Genomic DNA, 21,289 nt, shown 5'->3' with positions numbered 1-21,289 from the left:
TTGACAAGTTGGTTGGGTCCTGGAGAGGGAAACAGGGCCAGTGCTTCCAGACACACCAAGTTGGGTTCATAGCTTCTGTTCCCGCAGGTTGCGGGCCAGCCCTGGGGAAGGGAGAGAGGAGCAAGCAGGTTGGTTTCCTGGGTATCGGTCGTCGCCGGAGGGGCCGCAGCTGAGGCTGCCAGTGACCCCGCGTCCCGCAGCGCAGGTGCCCGAGGGCCAGGGTGCGCAGGGGAAGGGGACTTCCGGGGAGAGCGGGCGCGCGCCAGGCTCGCCTTCGGCACCGGGTGGGGGTGGGGGTGAGGTGCGCGGCGTGCGCGCTCCCGGGGCCGGGGAGGCGGGAGCCTGTGCGCGTGCTCGCGGCCGAGGGCGGGGGGCGAGCGTGTGTGCTCGGTCGCCGGAGGCGGGAGGGGGCGGAGACGCTGGGCCGTCTGAGCCCGCCCGGGGCTCCGCCGAGGTGCGCCTGTGAGCCGACGCGCCGCCTGGGGCTCAGCGAGCCGGACGTGCCACCTGCAGTACTGGCTGCTGCTGTGTCTTTTACTGGGAAACACGGTTTCCCCGCGGGAGAGCCCAGAGCGCGCAGGGACGCGCGCGCACACACGCAGACACACGCACACTCATTGACACGCGCGCGCGCGCGCACACACACACACACACACACACACACACACACACACACATACACACACGCACGCACCCGCGCCCTCTCGCTCCTTCACAACTGCATCTTCAAACCGGCAGAGCGAAGCTCCTGCGATTTCTCTTAACCTCAGCATCGTGGGACGAAGCAGGGCCATTGTGCATTGGGGAAAGCCCGGTGCCTGTGTTGCCGCGTCGGGTACAGAACCCAGCAGAACGCGCACCCCATCGGGTAAGTCAGTCTCTCTCCTTGTAAACGGTTCGGGGTTGGTGCCTGCAGACTGGAGGGAGGAGGTGGGAAGCTGCCGGTGCGCCAGTGGGGGTGAGGCCAGAGTTGACTTAAATTTCAGGGGCATTCAACGTCCTCTGGCTAGAGCAAGTACGACTCCCTGTTACTTCTTCTACCAACCCTGGAGTTGCCATCCCCTTTCTCCCCTCCCCCCAACCCCAGGTATACTGTGCTCCTTGGTTGCCAAGGAGACTTCCTGAAACATCAGCCTTGGGACATCTGTTGAAAGAGCTGGTTTCTTCAATGGTGCTGTTGTTTATTTTGATTTTTTTTAAATAAAAAATATACACTGAGGGCCATGTGGTAATTTGGCATTCGTTAATCTGTATTCAGGCGATGATTTCATTCAACTTTAAGAAAAGCGGTAATTGCACTATATGGTATGCTTTAAAGAAGATTTGTCAGATGAATTTTTCAACGGATGTGTCTTGAATCATAAATTACTCTTATTTTGGTGATCTTATAAAGAAAGGTGATCCCAGTTAAAATCCTTTCTTCCTCTCTACTTATTGTATTTTGCATTTCATTCAGATGTGATTATCTTAACATTGAAAGCAGAAGATAAACAAATTTATCGTACAAGGATGGTCTTCTGTTGTAAATTGACCAGAACAGGAATACATATGTGAAATTCCTAATGTAAGAAGTAAGCACCCGTAACACACATCTTTGCTAACATTTCTATATCCACTGAATTATTATTTCAGTGCAGTTTTCTGCACCTCTTCCATTTCTGAGATTTTTCCAGTCTCTTATTGATTATTTGACATATGTAGATAGATGTAGATCTAAAATGTGTGCCATGTCTTAATACTCCAGATTCCAAGTTTTTGGAGCTCGTGTTAAAACATAGGAAGGATGCACAGAGAAAGCTTTTTAGATCCTGTTGTTGTTTTCCCTGATGGATTGAGCCCTTTACTGGAGCACTGGGTAAGACCCAAGGAGCAGGCCAGTGCTCTAATCTTAGAGGATCTCCTAATCACTGGGCTGTCGGTTTTACCTTGAGGCCTCGGGTGCCTAGTGGGTGAACTTATTACACAGCATTTGAAAGGGTCAGCCATCTGGCAATTACACTTTGCACTAATTTCATACCTTCGTCACAAACAGAAATGACCTAGTAAAGATCCGTGGCATTCAACAATTCATTTTGTTTTCCTTTAATATTTGTTCATCTTTTCTATCTTTTATTAAACGATGTAAGTAAATATATAAGATTCTTTTTATTTAGACTTTAAACTGTGTCATACAGGATGTAATAATGTGAGAATCAAGGAAGCCAATATAACTGAGGTAGGTAGAGGGGATTTATGCAACTGAAAGGGGGCTGGGAAATGAATAACGATGACAAACATTTTACATTACAGTTTACAAAGTACTTTCTGTATACTCCCTTTTTAGTCCCTGTAACATCCTTGTGAGGTCAAGGAATTATCTTCATTTTAAAGCTGACGGGCCTGAAAACTCACAGCTTGCTGAAGTTACAGAGCTAGTGAAGGGGAAAGCTCTTTTTTAGATCTAGGCTCTTTGCCTTTAAAACTTTCCTGTACCTGCATTTCCAGTGTGTGCACGGCTCTGACAGGTGAGATGAAGGAGTGGAGCATCCTGGTAGGAGACACATGGGAGGGAGGGAGATGAGGATTTTGGCTTCTAGAAAGAGAAAACCACTATAAATGGGGCAGCTCCTACTGTAGCTGATTGTTGCCACAGTTCTAAAAATTCTTTTTCACAGAAAACTGAAGTTTCCAGATGTTTTTATGTAATATGTCCTTAATTTTAAAAACTATAAGGAACACATTATAAATATATCTAGGCTACATGTGGCCTGTGGCCTGCTAGTTTGCAATCAATCCATAACTACTAGGTCTCATTCATTTCTATACTATTTTTCTCTAACAAATACATCCATCATTATAAGAGTGAGTAAGAGTTTTCTGATTTTAATATTAAAATCTCTAAAAATGTTCCTCATCATTTCTTCAATAAAAAGGTTCAAGTGTGTTTTGAGGTTTCTTTGGTCCTTTATATTATATTTCAGAGAATATAAAAGAGCATGACGTGCTCCAAAATGGGAATTTTTCAATCTGGTGAAACAAAAGCATTTATAGTTTAAAACATCTTATGTTCCTGGCTTCATTTTTGTTTTGGGCATAGGACTAGAAAATATAGAAAATGTCAGTTGAAGGAATAGGTGGAATAAAAAGTTGGTCAGAAAAAAAAGTATCCTAGATTGTTTGGCTCTGTGGATTCAAGGGTCCTGGGTTCGATTCCAGCCAAGGATACATGCCTGGGTTTCGGGCTCCATTCCCAGTAGAGAGCGTGCAGGAGGCGTCCAATCAATGATTCTCTCATCATTGATGTTTCTATCTCTCTCTCCCTCTCCCTCTCTGAAATATATATATATATATATATATATATATATATACACACACAGACACACATATACACATATATATATATGTGTGTGTGTATATATATATATATATATATATATATATATATATATATATATCTCCTGAATCTTTCAATGAAAAATTCCTCTTAGGATTTTAGGTAGTTAAAGCCACCACAGAATACTGCAAATTCCAAAGGAACAAGAACATAAATGGGAACTCGAAGGAACATTCATTCCAGGACCCTGGCAGAGAAAAGTCTGTTTGTTCCTTAAATAATCTTGCAATGCATTGAATACCTTTTGAGAAGCTGCCTCTTTCTCACATTCCTACTAAAGCTGTAGAGATGTCAGTAGATTTCTCCGAAGCATATCTAGTAATCAGAAAGAAGGGAGGAGACGGGAAGAGGTTAACCAAAGAACGTATATGCATAGTCCATGGACACAGACAGTAGGGTGGGGAAGGCCTGGGGTGGGGCGGGGTTGGGTGGAGGGGGGATGGAAGGAAATGGGTGACATCTGTAATACTGTCAACAATAAATAAATAAATAAAATCAAGAAAGGAGTGTTATTTTATTTACATTGTTTCTTGTGGACCCAAAGAGGTGTCATTTAGAAAAAAAAAAAAGCCAAGCCAGGCCAGCATGGCTCCGTGGTTAAGCGTTGACCTATGAACCAGGAGGTCACGTTTAGATTCCCAGTCAGGGCACATGCCTAGGTTGCGGGCTTGATCCTCAGTAGGGAGTGTGTAAGCGACAGCCAATCAATGATTCTCATTATTGATGTTTCTCTCCCTCACCTTTCCTCTCTGAAATTAATAAAAATATATTTTTTAAAAAAGAAAAGTTTCTCAATAAATTAAAAAAGCCAAGATTTGGACAGGGACTTCTAATAGTTCTCTTACTCTAAAATCATCCTCTAAAGCAGTGGTTCTCAACCTGTGGGTCGCGACCTCTTTGGGGGACAAACGACCCTTTCACAGGGGTCACCTAAGACCATCGGAAAACACATATATAATTCCATATTGTTTTTGTGATTAATCACTATCCTTTAATTATGTTCAATTTGTAACAATGAAAATACATCCTGCATATCAGATATTTACATTACAATTCATAACAGTAGCAAAATTATAGTTATGAAGTAGCAACAAAAATAATTTTATGGTTGGGGGTCACCACAACATGAGGAACTGTATTAAAGGGTTGCGGCATTAGGAAGGTTGAGAACCACTGTTCTAAAGGATGCTTTAATCTATACATATAAAAGCCTAAGCGACCGGTGGACCAGCCAGTAGCTGTGACGTGCACTGACCACCAGGGGGCAGATGCTCAATGCAGGAATGGAAACCACAGGCATGGAAACATGGAACAGACTGATGAATCTCAGAGGGAAGGGTGGGGGAAGGGCGGAAAGAGATTAACCAAAGATCTTATATGCATACTAGAGTCCCTGTGCATAGATTCATGCACCGATGGGGTCCCTTGGCCTGGCTTGCAGGGATTGGGCCAAAATCAACTCTCTGACATCCCACAAGGGGTCTCAAATTGTGAGAGGGTGCAGGCTAGGCCGAAGGACTCCACCCGTGCACGAATCCATGCACCGGGCCTCTAGTAATAAAAAACATTTCAGTTTCCAGTTTATGAAATGTGTTGCACCCCTAGTAAAGAGCTATGCAGATGTTAGTCAATAACATAACGAAGTCCTGGCTGAGTGCTCTGGGGGTCACATGTCTGCCTTTAAGGATTCAAGCAAACACACACAAACTGCTCCTGCAGTTTCCATTTTCCAGTCCCTTGGACATGCAGGCTGCCTTCTCCATATCGTCTTCACAACATCCCTATCAGTGGGCATCTTATTTCCATTTCACAAATGGAGAACCCAAAACTTTGTGAAGTTAAATTGGATCAATGAAAGAAAACTTTAGACCTCAGCAGCTCTTCTCACTTCACACCCATCCTTCTCTGCCAATTACCTGATGAGGTTATAGACATGTATAGAATTGTGATCAGGAGACAGTTGTGTGTTAAATGATACAGAGACAATATTTCATATAGCATAATATAGGGAAAAAAATTTAAAAATATTCTGATTGTGGAGATCAGGTAAGTCCTGTGTAGGAGAGTTAGTGCTGGACTTGGATGGCTGAATCTGATGCCAGTAAATGATCCCTTTAGCTATGGTAGGATGGGAAGCACTGCCAATCAGTTGGAAATGGGAGTTGAGAGGATAATGTACCAAGAGGTCTGATACTGATGAGCTCAAGGGATGACCGGACTGTGAGAAGAAATACAGTCTCCAACATGTAGTGCAGCAAGAAGATGGAACTGGACTGTGTGGGAAGAGGTAGAGAAAGACAAGTTGGTGAAGGAGACTAAGCGGGGAGCTGTAGACACAGGAAAATCTGGAGAGTAAAGTGTGGATTCTTCTAAAAGACTGAAAAGAAACAGCAAGGGAAGAACCAAGCATTATATTCTCTATACAAAGTTTGATGTACTGTAAATACCCATGAACTATTATGGTGTGTCTTAACATAAAACACTTGGCATGTAATTTCCTCTTTTGATATCACTTTTCTGTGGAAAGGAAGCCTACATATATATTTTACACGAATTCAATTGGAGTGGACAAATATCTGGATTTTCAAAAATTGGGAAAGAGATTCTTGAAGTTAGATGAAAAAGGACAAATGTATCAGTGTAAACATTTTCTTTTGTAGTATCATAGACTCGAAGATTAGTGAGTAATCTTCGAAGATTAGTAAAATCTCTTACACACAGAGATTTTAACGTTGAATACACTGTTGATGATGTCTCATATCTGTGGGACAAGGGAGGAGACATGTAAGCTGTGTGTTAGCTATTTGAAAATCTATACTAAAACCCAGACTGAAGTCTTTGGTGACAGGTAAATGGACCCTGCTCATGATCCTGATTGGGTCAGCATTTTTGTTACCTGAAATGAAATATGAAAAAAATGTGAGGAGCAAATGGAAGTTAGACTTGTATTCAAGTACTAGCTCTGTGATAACTGGTTGGGAGGACTACCTGTTAGGATGATGGGCACAAGGTAACAAGGTGAAATAAAGTAGAAAGCATGTCATAGCTAGAGTCTAGCACTAAGGACATTTGGTATGACAGGAATTTGCTTTAAAGTTGGAGGGGTTTTAATTCCCATCAAGCACAATGCAGTAGTCCCCCATTATCCATGGTTTCATTTTCCATGGTTTCAGTTACTCACAGTCAACTACAGTTCAAAAACATTAAATGGAAAATTCCGTAAGTAAATAATTCATACATTTTATATGACACGCCATTCTGAGTAGTGTGATGCAGTCTCACACTTGACCGCTCCATGCCACCTGGGACATGAGTCCTCCCTTTGTTCAGTTAATCCAGACAGTGTATGTTCCCTACGTATTGGTCACTTAGTAGCCGACTCCGCCATCAGGTTGACTGTCAAGGTATCCCAGTGCTTGTGTTCAGGTAATCCTTATTTTACTTAATATTGATCCCAAACACAAGAGTAGTGATGCTGGCAATTTGGATATGCCAGAGAGGAACTATAAAGTGCTTTCTTTAAGTGAAAAAGTGAGCACAGTACAATAAGATATTTTAGAGATCACATTCACACAACTTTTACTAGAGTATATTTTTATAGTTCTACTAGAGGCCCCACGCACAAAAATTTGTGCACTCAGTCCAGCCTGTGCCCTCTCTCAGTCTTGGACCCCTCAGGGGATGTCCACCTGCTGGCTTAGGCTTGCTCCCCGGGGGATCGGGCCTAAGCTGGCAGTCAGACATCCCTCTTGCAGCCCGGGAGCCCTCGGGGGATGTCCACTTGCCAGCGGGGAGCAGGTCTAAGCTGCAGTAGGACATCCTTAGCTCTGCTGAGGAGGCAGAAGAGGCTCCCGCCACCACCGCTGTGCTGGCAGCTGGCAGCTGGCAGCTTGGCTTGTGGCTAAGCAGAGCTCCCCTTGTGGGAGTGCACTGACCACCAGGGGGCAGCTCCTGCATTGAGCGTCTGCCCCCTGGTGGTCAGTGTGTGTCATAGTGACCAGTCATTCCTAGTCATTCTGCTGTTAGGGTCAGTTTGCATATTACCCTTTTATTATATAGGATTTTATTAGTTGTTAATCTCTTACTGTTCCTAATTTAGAAATTAAACTTTATCATAGGTGTGTATGGAAAAAAAAACAGTGTATTTAGGGTTTGGTCCTATCTGAGGCTTCAGGCATATACTAGAGGTCTTGGAACACATCCACTGTGGATAAAGGGGTACTACTGCATAAACCAATAATGATTTGCTCTTCACAAATATATTGGGCAACTAATGGAAATCATTAGAAACAAACATCTAAGGAGCCCATCTTATTACACAGGGCTATCTGGTGACAGCGGAGATAGACTTGGTTATGTCTCATGTCAGGCAGTGCCTTGCTTCCCCTTTCTTGTCCTTATGTCAGTGGTTCATATTATTTCAGAATTTCTTCCAGGTTGGAGAGTGGAACTTGAGAATTTATCCTACAATCTTTCCCTCCTATTGGAAATTAACAAATGGAATTTGTTTTGTTTCTCTGGTTCTGGAATTTGTTTCTCTGGTTCTGTCATTTCTCATTGGCTCCTTCATTCCCATCCCTTCTGGCTGAGATCTTTACCCTTTAAGAGGCAGAGGAAGCATTCAACTTTCTTCACATTTCTTCTGTCCTTGCATTGTTTCCCATGCACAGTGTACTGCATTACTGCATTGAATTCAACTTGGTTTAGACATGTGGCACTATACATTTGGGTGAGATTTTTAAAAGAACTATGTATAAGAAATAACAGTTTTGCAAACTTTACTTGAATTCAGATTAGTTCCGCATATGGCAAAAGCACTGGAAGCTGTAAATTTGTCTAAAATAGTTTTGCAAAATTGAAATTGCCAACCTGATAAGATGGTTCTTAAATGAAGAAGGAAAATCTTTGGCAGTTTTCATAGACTCTTGACTTCCTCCTACATGTTTATTTGAGGCATAATATATTCTACTTCTCATGCCAGATGAGCCAGTTCCAGTTTGAAGCAGGCCTTCCCTCCGCCCTCCCACAGTACCACCGGTTTGGCATATAGAATATTGACGGATTAAGTAGTTTGATCCTGGCTGACGGTTTCATTGGGAACACTGTCAATGCTAATGGAACAGACACCAAGCTCAGTGGAGGAGGCATTTTGCCATTTTTTTTTTTTAATGACATAGGTTCTGGTACCTCATTTAAAATCATTACTTAGAAGCCTTGTTATTTGTGAGTCTTATTCACTAAGAACATGAGCCTTGGGAGCCAGATTTGAATACTAAATTTGACACTTTTTGGCTCTGTTATTAACAGTCTAGTTACATATCCCCTCTAGGTCTCATTTTCCTCATCTGTAAAATGGGAACTCTTATTACCTAGATTATAGGGCTATACTGAGATGAAATAAGATATACATAGAAAAATCATCTAGGACAATGTCTGGTGCATAGTAAAATCTCAGTATTTATCAGTCCCTTCCCTTTGTCTCTCCCTTCCTCTCTTAACCTTCCTCAAAATGAGGGTAGAATTCACTTAAAATTTGGGCACCATATAAAATGTCTTAATCTGGTCTGTCAGCCTTAGCGGGGAGCAGTTCCCCTCTTCCTGCATTAGAGCTTGAGTGAGCAGTGGGCTGCTTGCGTGGATTCTCCTGGGGAGAGAAATGCATGGATTGGGGTTATTGGTGTCACCTCTCTGGCAAGCCACTTTTTCCTCATATTGGCAGCTCCTGTAGCCCCAGCCTGGTCCCAGGGCCAATTTCTTCCTGTCTAGGCAGCTCACTGGGGCTCTATTATAGGGTTTTTTCAGTGGTCCCCAGCTGTATAAAGCCCAGAGGTGCCCCTTGTGTCCCCTGTGGATTTATAAAAGCAGCACCAAGCATTTACAGACCTCCTAGCATTTCTGTGAGGTCAAATTCTAGTTGTCTACATCTTTCTAGACAATTAGGGGCTTCCCTTTATGCTGAATTATGGTTTCATGAAAAGGTCAAAAGCCCACCATGCTCAACAGAAAAACTCCTCAAGTTCACTTTTAAGTCAGACAGGATTAAAACCTTCCCAAGGGGAATACATTCTTAGTTAAATCGAATTTTTTCTCTTTTTTTCTCTGTACCACTGTCTGTCCTCTCCTGCACTCCTGCTAAGCAACTCCTTACCCTCACAAGTGGCAGAGTAATTTTGCTGCTTTTTTGATACCGTTCGGTTCTCTGATGACCAAGGAATGCAGATGAGATTACAGTGTTTTGACTTTTTTCAAGGTCACCCTCCCAGCTCCGGGGCTTGGGGTAACCCAGACAGCAGTGGGTACTGTTAGCAAACCACAAGGCTGGTGACTTTCGTAGTAGTGATAACAAGGAATGGTTACAGGAAGGTAGTCTGAGCAGTAAATTTTAAGAGCCCATATACCAAGCTAAGTTCTGTTTTTATGTAATTCATCACATAAATTGTAAATCACATCCTTCCAGAAAATACTACTTCTTGTGTGCTAAATGTGCTGTGGTGTGTAGGTATTTATGTCTACGTATGTATGCATGCATGCATGGATATGTGTATATATCTATTTCTGTGTTTCTTTAAATGTGTTGCAGTTTAATAATTCAGATGCACTCGTTTTAATAGTTAATGAGTAACATTAGTTTAGATACCTAAAATAAGAAAGGCTTAGGGAATTGATAATGCTAAATTTGTGATCCTTTGTCAAAGTCAGAATATCCTTTACTCTCTATGAATCCAGAAGAAAATATAGTAAAATTTTTTTAAAGATTTAGTATGTAGTGGATATTGATTATAGTAAGGTGTGCATACTCAGATGAAAACTATGGTAGCCAAGATGACATCAATGCCAGATCTTGTGTCCACATCCAATTTGCAGGCCAGCAAAGTTACAAAATCATATGCCCACTTTAAATATGAGCATATTTTCAACCACTTCTTTTTTAAAAAAATATATTTTATTGATTTTTTACAGAGAGGAAGGGAGAGGGATAGAGAGTTAGAAACATCGATGAGAGAGAAACATCGATCAGCCGCCTCCTGCACACTCCCCACTGGGGATGTGCCCGCAACCAAGGTACATGCCCTTGACCAGAATCGAACCTGGGACCATTGAGTCCGCAGGCCGACGCTCTATCCACTGAGCCAAACCGGCCAGAGCTTCAACCACTTCTTAAGTGACAGCTATGGTTATTGTTTAAAAAATTTAGGTTCATAATCGAGGTAGGTATCTGAATAGAAGAGATTTATTTTGATTTTATTTCTCTCTGACTTGCTTCCTGAAAGGAGATGTTTTTAAAAATGCTGCTTTTGTGATAGGCAGTAGTGTAGTGTAGATAAAATCCAATAACCTTTCACTGTGAAGAGTCACTAGTCTCTCCCAGACTGATGACCTTGAGTTGATATGGCTGATTGGTATTTTGAGAATTCAAGGCCTAAAGAAATATGGAATGGAAGTTTTATTTTTTTCTTCTGTGAAAACATTAGTTACCTACAATCTGATTTAATTTGGGCACAGCTTATCTTCTTTAGCTTCGGGTCACAAAGCAATTTATCATTTCTTAAAGGTCTTCCTAATTGATCAAATGTCATTTGAGAAACTCATGCACAGCCTTAAGGCCTTTCTACACAGCATTTCACTTGCCTTTTTACTGAAATTCTAATTTGTGAATCTCAGTGTCATCTGTAGGGTTTTATGATAAGCTTCCCTTCTCTGACCTTGTAATCTTTCACAAAGTTAACGGTTTTCTTATTTCTGCATTTTATGTTGTTCTATCAATATAGAAGCCTGCAGTTAATTTATTGTCATGGTATTTTATTAATTGCTATAAAATGGAGTACTAATATATTCGATGTATTTCAACGGGTTTGAAGATGTGGCTGCAATTCTTTGGTGAGCATATTCTCTCCTTGTTGCCGAGTGTTTGGTGAGCATAGACTAGGGACAGGAGTTAGTTACATGGTTTAACTATGTAATAGCATCAGCCCTACACACTGTCTTTTAAAATTAGGACATGCTTTACTCCAGAACCTAATGGGGCATGAAATTCCCAGACCCTCTACATATGTGTGTTAATTACTACATTTTTCTTTTTGGTCACAGTATTCTTGGGATTTTTCCACTTCCTGTATATTGACCTCTTCTTGGAAAATCATATCTTGTGATTGCTTCCAAATTTTGTTGACATCATCCTTTGCTCATGTGCAAACTTGCAATGCTTCAATGAGCAGCTATTGGTATACTGTTCATTTCTTTGATGAGGAGACAGAGGCAAGGGTGTAAGAGGACTTCTTGCATGTCAGTGTTAAGTGAGCCTGCTTAAGGGTTGGGCTAACTGTTGACCAAGTTATTTAGGAAACCCAGGTCTCACTGACTCAAGAACTTTTTTAAGATCAGGTGCCTCTCTTTTTCTTATTGGGAGTCTCATGGTTGACCTCGGATGGGAACATACTGAGAGTTTCAGGAAAGAGTTTTTCTATGTGGTAGCACAACACTCAATAGTATCCCAGCCAGGAAAGAGGATTATCTCACAGGAGCCAGCCACTTCTCCCTGGCCAGCTCCCAGCTTCCTAAGATCAGTGCCAAAGTTGATAAGGCCTTTTCTTAAGGCTGCTCCACCTGGGGTTGCTTGGGTCACAGCAGAACTCTCATTGGTAGTATTCTGTGGGGTGAAGTGAGATGGGATGGACACAGTGAGGTGGATTGGGAAAGCAAGAGCACTCAGACTCCGATTTCTTTCTTGGGTTTCCAGCTCTGCCCCTGGATGCGGTGGTGGTGGCTTGATTTCAGAACTCTGTGCTTAAGTCTCCTCTATTGGGATTACATTAAGAATCATGAGAACAAAATAAGACATAATTTTAAAGTGTTCTGTTTATATTAAAAGTATTCTGTTACTGCTTTTGATTGGCCAGTCTGCAACCTTGCTTTAGAAATCATGTTTTATCACTCTTCCACAAAGAAGTCCAGCCCAGCTGTTCGCAACCAGGCTGACCCTCAGAATGCCCTGGAGTTGTTTTTAAAATACAGATTCCCAAAGCCTCTATAATTATTATGTTGGAATCTGCATTGGTGCCAAGCCACTGTGCACTAAAAAACCTTCCCAAAGGGTTTCTGATGATAGGTCTAATTTGGGAGCTGTGGGTCAGAGTGCAGTGACCTGCTCACACTCTTGCTTCTTATTCCTACCTCCCAAGTACAGCTATGCCACCTGGAAATAGGCCTCAGCTTTCTTGTCATTTACATTTAACAAAAAATAACAAGTCAGTTCAGTTCTGAGCTCACACAGCTCTCTGGATACTCGGTGGATATTTGAACATTGTAGGCAATTCTGTACTAACCAGACACCCTGTGTGGATAGAAGCTGTGATGTGCGATTAACATCGTCACTGCTGAGACAGAAGTTAGGATTTTCCACTCAAATTTTTGTAAAACAATCAGGTGGATTGTGATAGAGAGCTTCTTTATAAATGTCTTCATCAAAGTAGATTGATTAAATAATGTGCATTTTTTTGCCTAAGATAAAATCAGATGCTTTTTATTTTATTCCTTTTTTAGATTTAGAGCATTGATGGTGACTATATGGCATTATGTAAGCCAACTGGAGAATGCTATTTCTACTGTGGATGAAATGTTATGAGTCATTGATTAACAGGTCAGTAGTGAATTGCCACAGAATGCTATAGATCTTTGTGGCAGGATTTTGGGAGCAAAGATGTGGTTTTAGTTGTCATTTGTCTTTATTTTGGGGAGGGTTCAGAATGTGCTTTGCAGGTTTTTAATAGACTTTTAAATTTAAAATTCTGTCCTTAGAGATTGGCTAAAACAGAGTGTGACCGTGTGTGTGTGTGTGTGTGTGTGTGTGTGTGTGTGTGTGTGTGTCTGAGGGGAATTTTATAACCTTTTTTTTTAGTAGTAAATGATTTTTATTTTATTTATTTTAAATATGTTTTTATTGATTTTTAGAGAGAAAGGGAGAGGGAGAGACAGAAACATCGATGAGAGAGAAACATCATCAATTGGCTGCCTCCTGCACACCCCTCTATTGGGCATGGAGCCCACAACCCACGCATGTGCCCTGACCAGGAATGGAACCAGTGACCCCTTGGTTCATGGGTTGACACTCAACCATTGAGGCACACCAGCTAGCAATGATCTTCTTAACTGTCATGATCATAAAGCATCAAACACTTGAATACCAGGCATTCTGAAGAGATATACAAATGTTAAACACCAATATATAGATAAGGAGAAAAATAACCCTTGCCTATTCTACTGCTTGTGAAATTATAAATGAATTTTAGATGTCTATGAAAATAATCAGATTTATGCATGGTGAGGATGTTGCCAAATTATAATGTTAAGATAAGTCATTTTGAGGTATGTGTGTGAGAAAGCAGATACCATACTTATATTTATTCATCCCTGATAATTTAATCATTATGACTCTTGTGATGGTTCCTCTGATAATGTGTCAGGCACAAACCAGCTTGATTTCTTGAAGGAAAGATTCGGCTGTTCCAGAGCCTTTTTTATTTCAATACTTAGGAATACTTTTGAGTTAAAGAAAAAGTCTTTTGGTTTAAAGAATAACTGTTTCAGAACTGGAATTGTTTTATTGAGTTACCTTTTCCTCCCTAGAAAATCGGGTGAAATGCTATGTTTAGAACTTTGCTAAATTTGAGTTAGGGTGTACTCTCCTTCCTTTTATGCCAGGGACAGGAGAGAGACAAATAGAGACATAGAGAAAAAGAGAGGAGGGGTGAAGATAACAAAATTTGACCAGTTGGTTTTGAGGCTGGAGCCTCAATTAGGTGGTTAGCACTGGGCCAGTCTGCCAAAATCATCTTTTTGGCCATCTGTGCCATATTATAGGAAGTAATGGCCCTGGGCACAGCTGCTGAGTTTAATATGTATTTCTAACTGGTGTATTGATGATAATGACCACAGAGAAGTCCGGTGGCCCAGGGTGCAGAACAAATAGAGAACCCAACTCACACATGTAAATTTAGAAGTAGAAGAAAAAAAATCTGTATTTTTACATTGGCAAATGAGAGTAGGTGTTATTTAAATTTCCAGGTAGAAATTTAACCTTTCCTACCTTCATTTCTGTATAGTAGCTTTCTCCTAAGGAATAATGATTCATAAGAGAGATTGACCCTGAATGTTGGCATTTCTTTTTTTTAAATAAGTTTTTATTGATTTTCTCTTTTTAAAATATATTTTTATTGATTTCAGAGAGGAAAGGAGAGGGAGAGAGAAATAGAAACATCAATGATGAGAGAGAATCATTGATCAGCCACCTCCTGCATGCCCCACAGTGGGGATAGAGCTTGCAGCCTGGGCATGTGTTCTGAACTGGAATCGAACCCGTGACCTCCTGGTTCATAGGTCAAGCCAGACTTTATTGAGTTTCTTTAGAGGGAGAGAAAGGAAGAGGGATAGAAACATTGATGATAGAGAAACATCATTGGTTGGCTACCTCTTGCATGCCCCCTACTGGGGATTGAGCCCACAACCCAGGCATATGCCCAGATAGGGAATTGAACCCGTGACCTCTTGGTTCCTGGGTCAATGCTCAATTGCTGAGCCACACTGGCTGGGTGTATTTTGGCACTTCTTTGAAATGCTTCACGCTCTGACATTTTCTCTGACATTGATATTTTTATAGGAGGTGGATTTCATTAATGTATCCCAACATCCATTGATTGGATCTTTTCCTAGCTCAGCTGGCCCTTTAAGGAGAATCGCTGGGGATGAGTGACTGGCATTTGGCATCACTGTACTTTTCATTGGTTAACTTGGACCAGGAGCAGGACCTTCCCAATCATGTTAAGGCTAATGTCATAGAAGGATCATTAAGAAGTTATAAGACTACTAGAGGCCCGGGGCACAAAAATTTGTGCACTCGGGGGGAAGGGGGGGTCCCTCAGCCTGGCCTGTGCCCTCTCGCAGTCTGGGACCCCTTGGGAGATAACGCCCTGCTGGCTTAGGCCTGCTCCCGGGTGGCAGAGGGCAGGCCCAATCCCTAGGTGCAGCCCCTGGTCGGGCTCAGAGCAGGGCCGATTGGGGAGCTGGGGCGCCGCTGCCTGTCATGCACAGAGCAGGGCGGATTGGGAGGTTGCGATGCCACCCTCAGTCACGCTCAGGGTAGGGCCGATTGAGGGGTTGGGGCATCACTCCCTGTCACACTCAAGGCAGGATCGATGGGGAGGTTGTGGCGCCACCCCCTGTCACGCACAGAGTAGGGCCCATCAGGGGGGTTGGGGCTCTTTACCCTGTCACGCACAGAGCAGGGTCGATCAGGGGGTTGGGGAGCTCCCCCCTGTCACGCACAGAGCAGGGCCGATCAGGGGGTTGGGGCGCCGCCACTCTCACACTCAGGGCAGGTCCGATGAGGAGGTTATGGCTCTACCCTGTCACACACAGAGCAGGGCCCGTGGGGGGGTGGAGGGGGGTGGGGCGCTGCACCCTGTCACACACAGAGCAGGGCCGATCAGGGGGTTGGGGCGCCGCACCTTGTCACACACAGAGCCGCAGGGCGATCAGGGGGTTGGGGTGCTCCCCCGTATCAGGCACAGAGCAGGGCTGATCAGGAGGTTGGGGCGCCTTCCCCTGTCACGAACAGAGCAGGGCGGATAGGGAGGTTGTAGCCCCGCTCCCTGTCACACACAGAACCGCAGGGCGATCAGGGGGTTTGGGCGCTGCCCCCGTCACGCTGATCCCGGTGCCGGGAGGCCTCTCGGCTCCGCTGATCCCGGTGCTGGGAGGCCTCGCGGCTCCACTGATCCCGGTGCTGGGAGCCATATTACCCTTTTACTATATAGGATAGAGGCCTGGTGCATGGGTGGGGCTGGCTGGTTTGCCCTGAAGGGTGTCCTGGATCAGGGTGGGGGTCCCCACTGGGGTGCCTGGCCAGCCTGGGTGAGGGGATGATGGCTGTTTGCAGCTGGTCACACACCCTTCAGGGTGGGGGTCCCCACTGGGGTGCCTGGCCAGTCTGGGTGAGGGGCTGAGGGCTGAAGCTCCCAACTGCTCCTTTTTTTCTTTTATTTTTATTCTGGGCCAGCTTTAACTCTGGCTCCAGCTCTGAGGCCTCTGCTGCTGAAAGCAGGTATCTGGTTTGTTTGGGTTCTATAATCAAAACAATGTATAACTCCAGCTCTGAGATCCCGGCTCGCTGAAAGCAGGTTTCTGGGGTTTTGTTTAGCTTCTATATTTGTTACAATGTTTCAAACTGCAGGCTCAGAGGCTGGCAAGGCAGGCAGGGAACTTTGGTTTTCTCCGTCACTGAAGCAAGCAAGCCTCATGTTAGTTTCAAGCTGCCTGGCTGCCGGCTGCCATCTTGGCTGGCAGTTAATTTGCATATCTGGCTGATTAGCCAATGGGAAGGGTAGCGGTCGTACGCTAATTACCATGTTTCTCTTTTATTAGATAGGACTAGTGACCCAGTGCACAAAAATTTGTGCACTTGGGGGCATCCCTCAGCCCAGCCTGCCCCCTCTAACAGTCTGGGAGCCCTCACAGGATGTCCTACTGATGTCCCTGTGGGGAGTGGGCCTAAGCCACAGTCTGGCCTCCCTCTGTGGAAGGCAACTGTCCTATCAGGTATATAGATACTTTCTGAAGGCAGCACAGACTCCTTCCTTATTTCTTTCCTCTGTGGTTGGAGAATAGGGGACTAAAAGGTGGAGACAGAACTGTGGCCGGGCCTGGGGCTCTTGTAGGCAGCAGAAAGAAGGAGAGGGCTGGGGAAAGTCTAGACACGGTTTTCTTCAACTGTCCTCCCTTCCTCCGGGCCCCTCACTCTGTTCTTTCCTTACCATGGTGGACGCTTGGGCCTCGGACTGACAGGAGCCCAGCGATGGTGGAGTTCAGCCCTCTCACTTCTCAGCTGAACATATAACCGCCTCAAATTCCAAGTGGAGCTGTTTTCAAGTGGCTACAGTGCTGGCAATTCATGCCTCCTGGCCTTTCCCCTCTGGGGCTTCCTCCATGGGTCAGTTGCAAACCTCACCGAGACACCGAAGCAACTCTGCCCTGGTACTTCGGCACCGGCCCCTGCACTCTTCCTTGAGGTCTCTGGGTCCACAGTCTGAGCTCAGGGAGGTCACCCAGAGCCCGTTCCCCTGGACAGGTGGGGCAGAGGGGCTAGCTTGAAGAGCTGGAGGAAGATGGCAGAGTAAGAGTTGGTATGAACCAGCGCCTGCTTAACCAGACTTCCTAAGCTCCCCACTGGCCCCAGGCCGGGCCCCTTCCCCACACCAGGAGGATCCCAGTTGAGGTCCCCTCCCTGCACCCAGCGCTCTCCTCCCTGTTCTACCACTGGGGGAAGGGAGCAGCTCACCTGCTCTGGACCCTGCCAACCTGGCAGGCTGAGGCACAGGAGGTGCAGCCTAGGGTGCTGGTGGCTGCGAGCCTTCTCCCCCTCCCTGAAGCGTGGGGTGGGGTTGCAGCAGCTCACAGCCATCCCCGGGCACCATGCATGGAGACACCGCTCTCCACTGGGCCACCATCCACCTGAGACCTATGGGGGTTGGGGTGGCCTCGACGGGCTCCCACTGGCCCCACTGAAGCCAGTCTCGGCTTGGCCGGCCACCCCCTGCACATGCCCCACGGGCCTCATCGCCCTCATGAATTGCTGTGGTCCGGCTGTCCCATCCCAGGAAGTGGCCATCCTGATCACCATGGCTCACTCCCCGGTGCAGTTGGGCCTGCCCAGCAAGCATGTAGGCAGGAGCTGGACCTCTGAGGGGAAGGAGGAGACATCCCCGATCAGGGTAGAAGTGGGGAACTTGGCGGTATAAACACAGCTCACCCCCACGTTGTGCCAGCCCCTCATGCTGCATTCCCAAACCCCTGGGTGCCCCTGCCCAGCACTGTGCTCTCGGGCCTGGGGTGGGGGTGAGGGACGTGGAGCACCGTCCTGAAGGCAGCCCTTGCTGGCTTGGAATCACAGTGATCAATCAGGGAGGGATACGGGATGCAAAATTCCGTCTCTCTCTCTCTCTCTCTCTCTCTCTCTCTCTCTCTCCTCTCTCTCTCTCTCTCTCTCTCTCTCTGGGCCCCGTGTCTCCGGTGGGTGGGTGAGGGCTCCGGCGAGGCAATCTGCACCTCTTGCATTCGCCCCAGCCCCCGCACGCCCCCTGATGGCATTGGGACATGTCTCCAGTGGGCAGGCTAGGGCTCTGGCCAGGTGATCCGCACTGCTTGTCTTCGCCCCAGCCCTGGCGCATGTGTCTGGTGGGCGGGCAAGGGCTCTGGCGAGGCAATGGGCACCGCTTGCCTTGCCCCAGCCCCCGCCTGCCCCCAGATCGCATTGGGATGTGTTTCTGGTGGGCAGGCGAGGGTTCCGGTGAGGCCATCCGCACTGCTTGCCTTCGCCCCAGCCCCCACTCCTCCAGTGGACGGGGGAGGGCTCCGGTGTAGTGATCAGCACCGCTTGCCTTGGCCCCAGCCCCCGGCAGCCCCCATGGCAAACGGGGGCCTGGATGGTGGCTTATGCTGTCCTACCCTGCCTTCAGTATGCAAATTAGCCGCCATCTTTGTTGGCGGTTAACCGCCATCTTGGCTGGCAGTTAATTTGCATATCGCCCTGATTAGCCAATGGGAAGGGTAGCCGATGTATGGCTAATTACCATGTTTCTCTTTTACTAGGTAGGATAAGCTGTTGAGTAGTCCCAAAGACAAAAGAAGGCCAAGAATCAGGATTTTAATAAACTTTTCTATACCTTCAGGGTCAATTCATTTCTAATGAATGTATTGGAAGGAAACCTACCTTGTAGTGAAGTTGATCGTTAAAAGAAAGTTACTAAAATTTTGTGCAGGGATTTGGGCATATATAATATAGCTGAGTAGCAGGTCCCCGATGCGTCCTGTTCAAGTTTTCCTTCTCCAAACCTGCCTTGTCCAGAGCTTCTATCTTTAGTTGCTCAGGCCCCAAACCTCGGAGTAATCTTGGTTTCTTTTCCCTCACAGCTCACATCCAGCAGTCAGGAAATTGTGTACTTTCCAAGTATTCTCAGAACCTGACCTTTCTCCCCACCTCTTGCTGCCACCATGGTCCCCGTCAGCATCATCTCTTGTTTAAATTAATGCCAGGGATCCCCGGTCTCTTTTGCCTCCCGTGGGTTCTTCTCAATACAGCAGCCAGAGCGATCCTTTTCAAACCTGAGTTAAGTCATCTGACTCTTTTGCTCAAAACTGCAGTCGCTTCCATCCCAAATCAATACTCTGGCACCATCCATCCTCTCTCATCCCCTGTCCTCACCTTCTACCCGTTCCTTGTCCACCCCTACCCTGGTCTCACTGGCCTTCTTTTCTGCTTAGAGCCTATGCCCACAGCTCCTGGTTCCCTGGGTATGGATGCTCCTCCTCTTGCCTGTCCCTCACCTCCTTCAGGACTTTGCTTACATGCCACCTTCTACTGAGGCCCACTATGATTACCTTATTTAAAACAGCAACCTACCTACCACCACCACGCCTCCCCTCTCAGTTCACCGTACCCGGTATTACTGTTTTACACAGCTCTTAGTTAGCACTTTTTACTGGGGGATACTGATATACCATAAACATAACCCACTGTACTGAAGTACAGTTTCAGTAATTTTTAGCAAATAAATGTATATAGAGCTTCACAGCCATCACCACAATCCACTTTTAGAATATTTCTTTCATCCTCCAAAATTTACTTGTGCCCAATTTCAGTTATTCCCCACTCCCACTCTATCGTAGCCTCTGATCTGCCTCTGTACCAATAAACTTGCATTTTCTAGACATTTGAATATTGGTCTTCTCTGACTTAGTACTACCGGTGTTTAACATGCTCAGCAAATGTGTTTAAAGAAGCTGTGTATTTGCATACAATTAAAACAGTTCATATTTCATAGGCATCTGAGCTTATTTGCAGATAACGAGTGTTTTCCCAGTATTCAGCCATCAGGGCCTCTCAGTTTCTCCCTCCCAAAATCTTCCATGTGCTCCTCCCCGCTTCCCATCTCCTGGCTGCTCTTCTGACTCAGTTGTTCAGCACTGCTGATTATTTGCTAGTGTCTGAGCCACTTGCTTTTTCTTCCATCTCTTCCTGTGAACTGCTGTCAGAGTAATATTGTTAGAAACTTGATTTCCATAACTTCACCCTCCTGTCTAAAAACTGCCAGTGATTTCTTTAAGACCCATACGGGTTAATTATTCTCAAAAAGCACTTTTCCACTTGCCTTCTCATTCTGCCCAGTGCTAACCATCTCCCTTTCCCAGGCTCTGTAAATAAGAGTTTAGGAGATACTGATTTCCATACAACGTCTAGTGTCATGTATGTCTGACTCCTAAGCCTCTTTGTCAAGCAGGATGCCATTTATGAAAACAAAAACAAAACCCTTAAAGCCTCCAGGAGTTGGCTATGTAAAGAAATCCAATAATTTACCTGTATTATATTTTCCCAAATTGGGTGTCCTCAACACAACACATTTCCAAATTTTCTTTATGCCAAGGATTTCTGTTTGCTGTTATCAAGGGTGTCTCTGGCCACCAGTGTATGAAGGAGAGCTATGGGAATAATTCCATAGTGGAAACAGAACAACACATGTCTGGCCAAGGCCCTCCAGCACTGGGACCAGACCTCAGCTCTGTTGGGTTCACTGTTGTTCCCTCCTGAGGTCCTGGGCAGGGCTGGGTCCCCCAGTGGAGGTCTTTTCCTCCGAGATCCGGCCTCTGCTGTGCGTGGCGTGTGCTACAGATGCCACACCCAACACTCCCCATGCCGTTTACTGCTCCTGGCTCCTCAAGTCCACCCTGATGGCCAGTGATGTTAAAGCTGCCTTGGACTCCACTGGGCACCAGCCACTCACCTCCCCCATCGCCAGTGGGCTCTGGCTGCTTGTAGCTGCCTCTCTTTCTTTGTGCACCAACAACAGTGGCTTGTGCACCAACAACAGT

At 45.4% G+C, this 21,289-nt stretch overlaps 1 protein-coding gene across 1 annotated transcript in view; it reads left to right on the top strand.

Moving 5' to 3' along the window:
• The first annotated feature begins 371 nt into the window (after window positions 1-371).
• KLHL32 (kelch like family member 32) overlaps window positions 372-21,289 on the top strand; it is a 189,831-nt gene continuing 168,913 nt past the window's right edge. Inside the window, exon 1 of the mRNA XM_059700895.1 lies at window positions 372-868. The gene's annotated coding sequence lies outside the window, so the exon portion shown is untranslated. The remainder of the gene's footprint in view (window positions 869-21,289) is intronic.

Source organism: Myotis daubentonii, chromosome 6 (assembly GCF_963259705.1).
Source record: "Myotis daubentonii chromosome 6, mMyoDau2.1, whole genome shotgun sequence".
In the NCBI taxonomy this organism is placed as follows: Eukaryota; Metazoa; Chordata; class Mammalia; order Chiroptera; family Vespertilionidae; genus Myotis; species Myotis daubentonii.
Note: the sequence above shows the minus strand (reverse complement) of the source record. Positions and strands in the feature narration are given on the sequence as shown.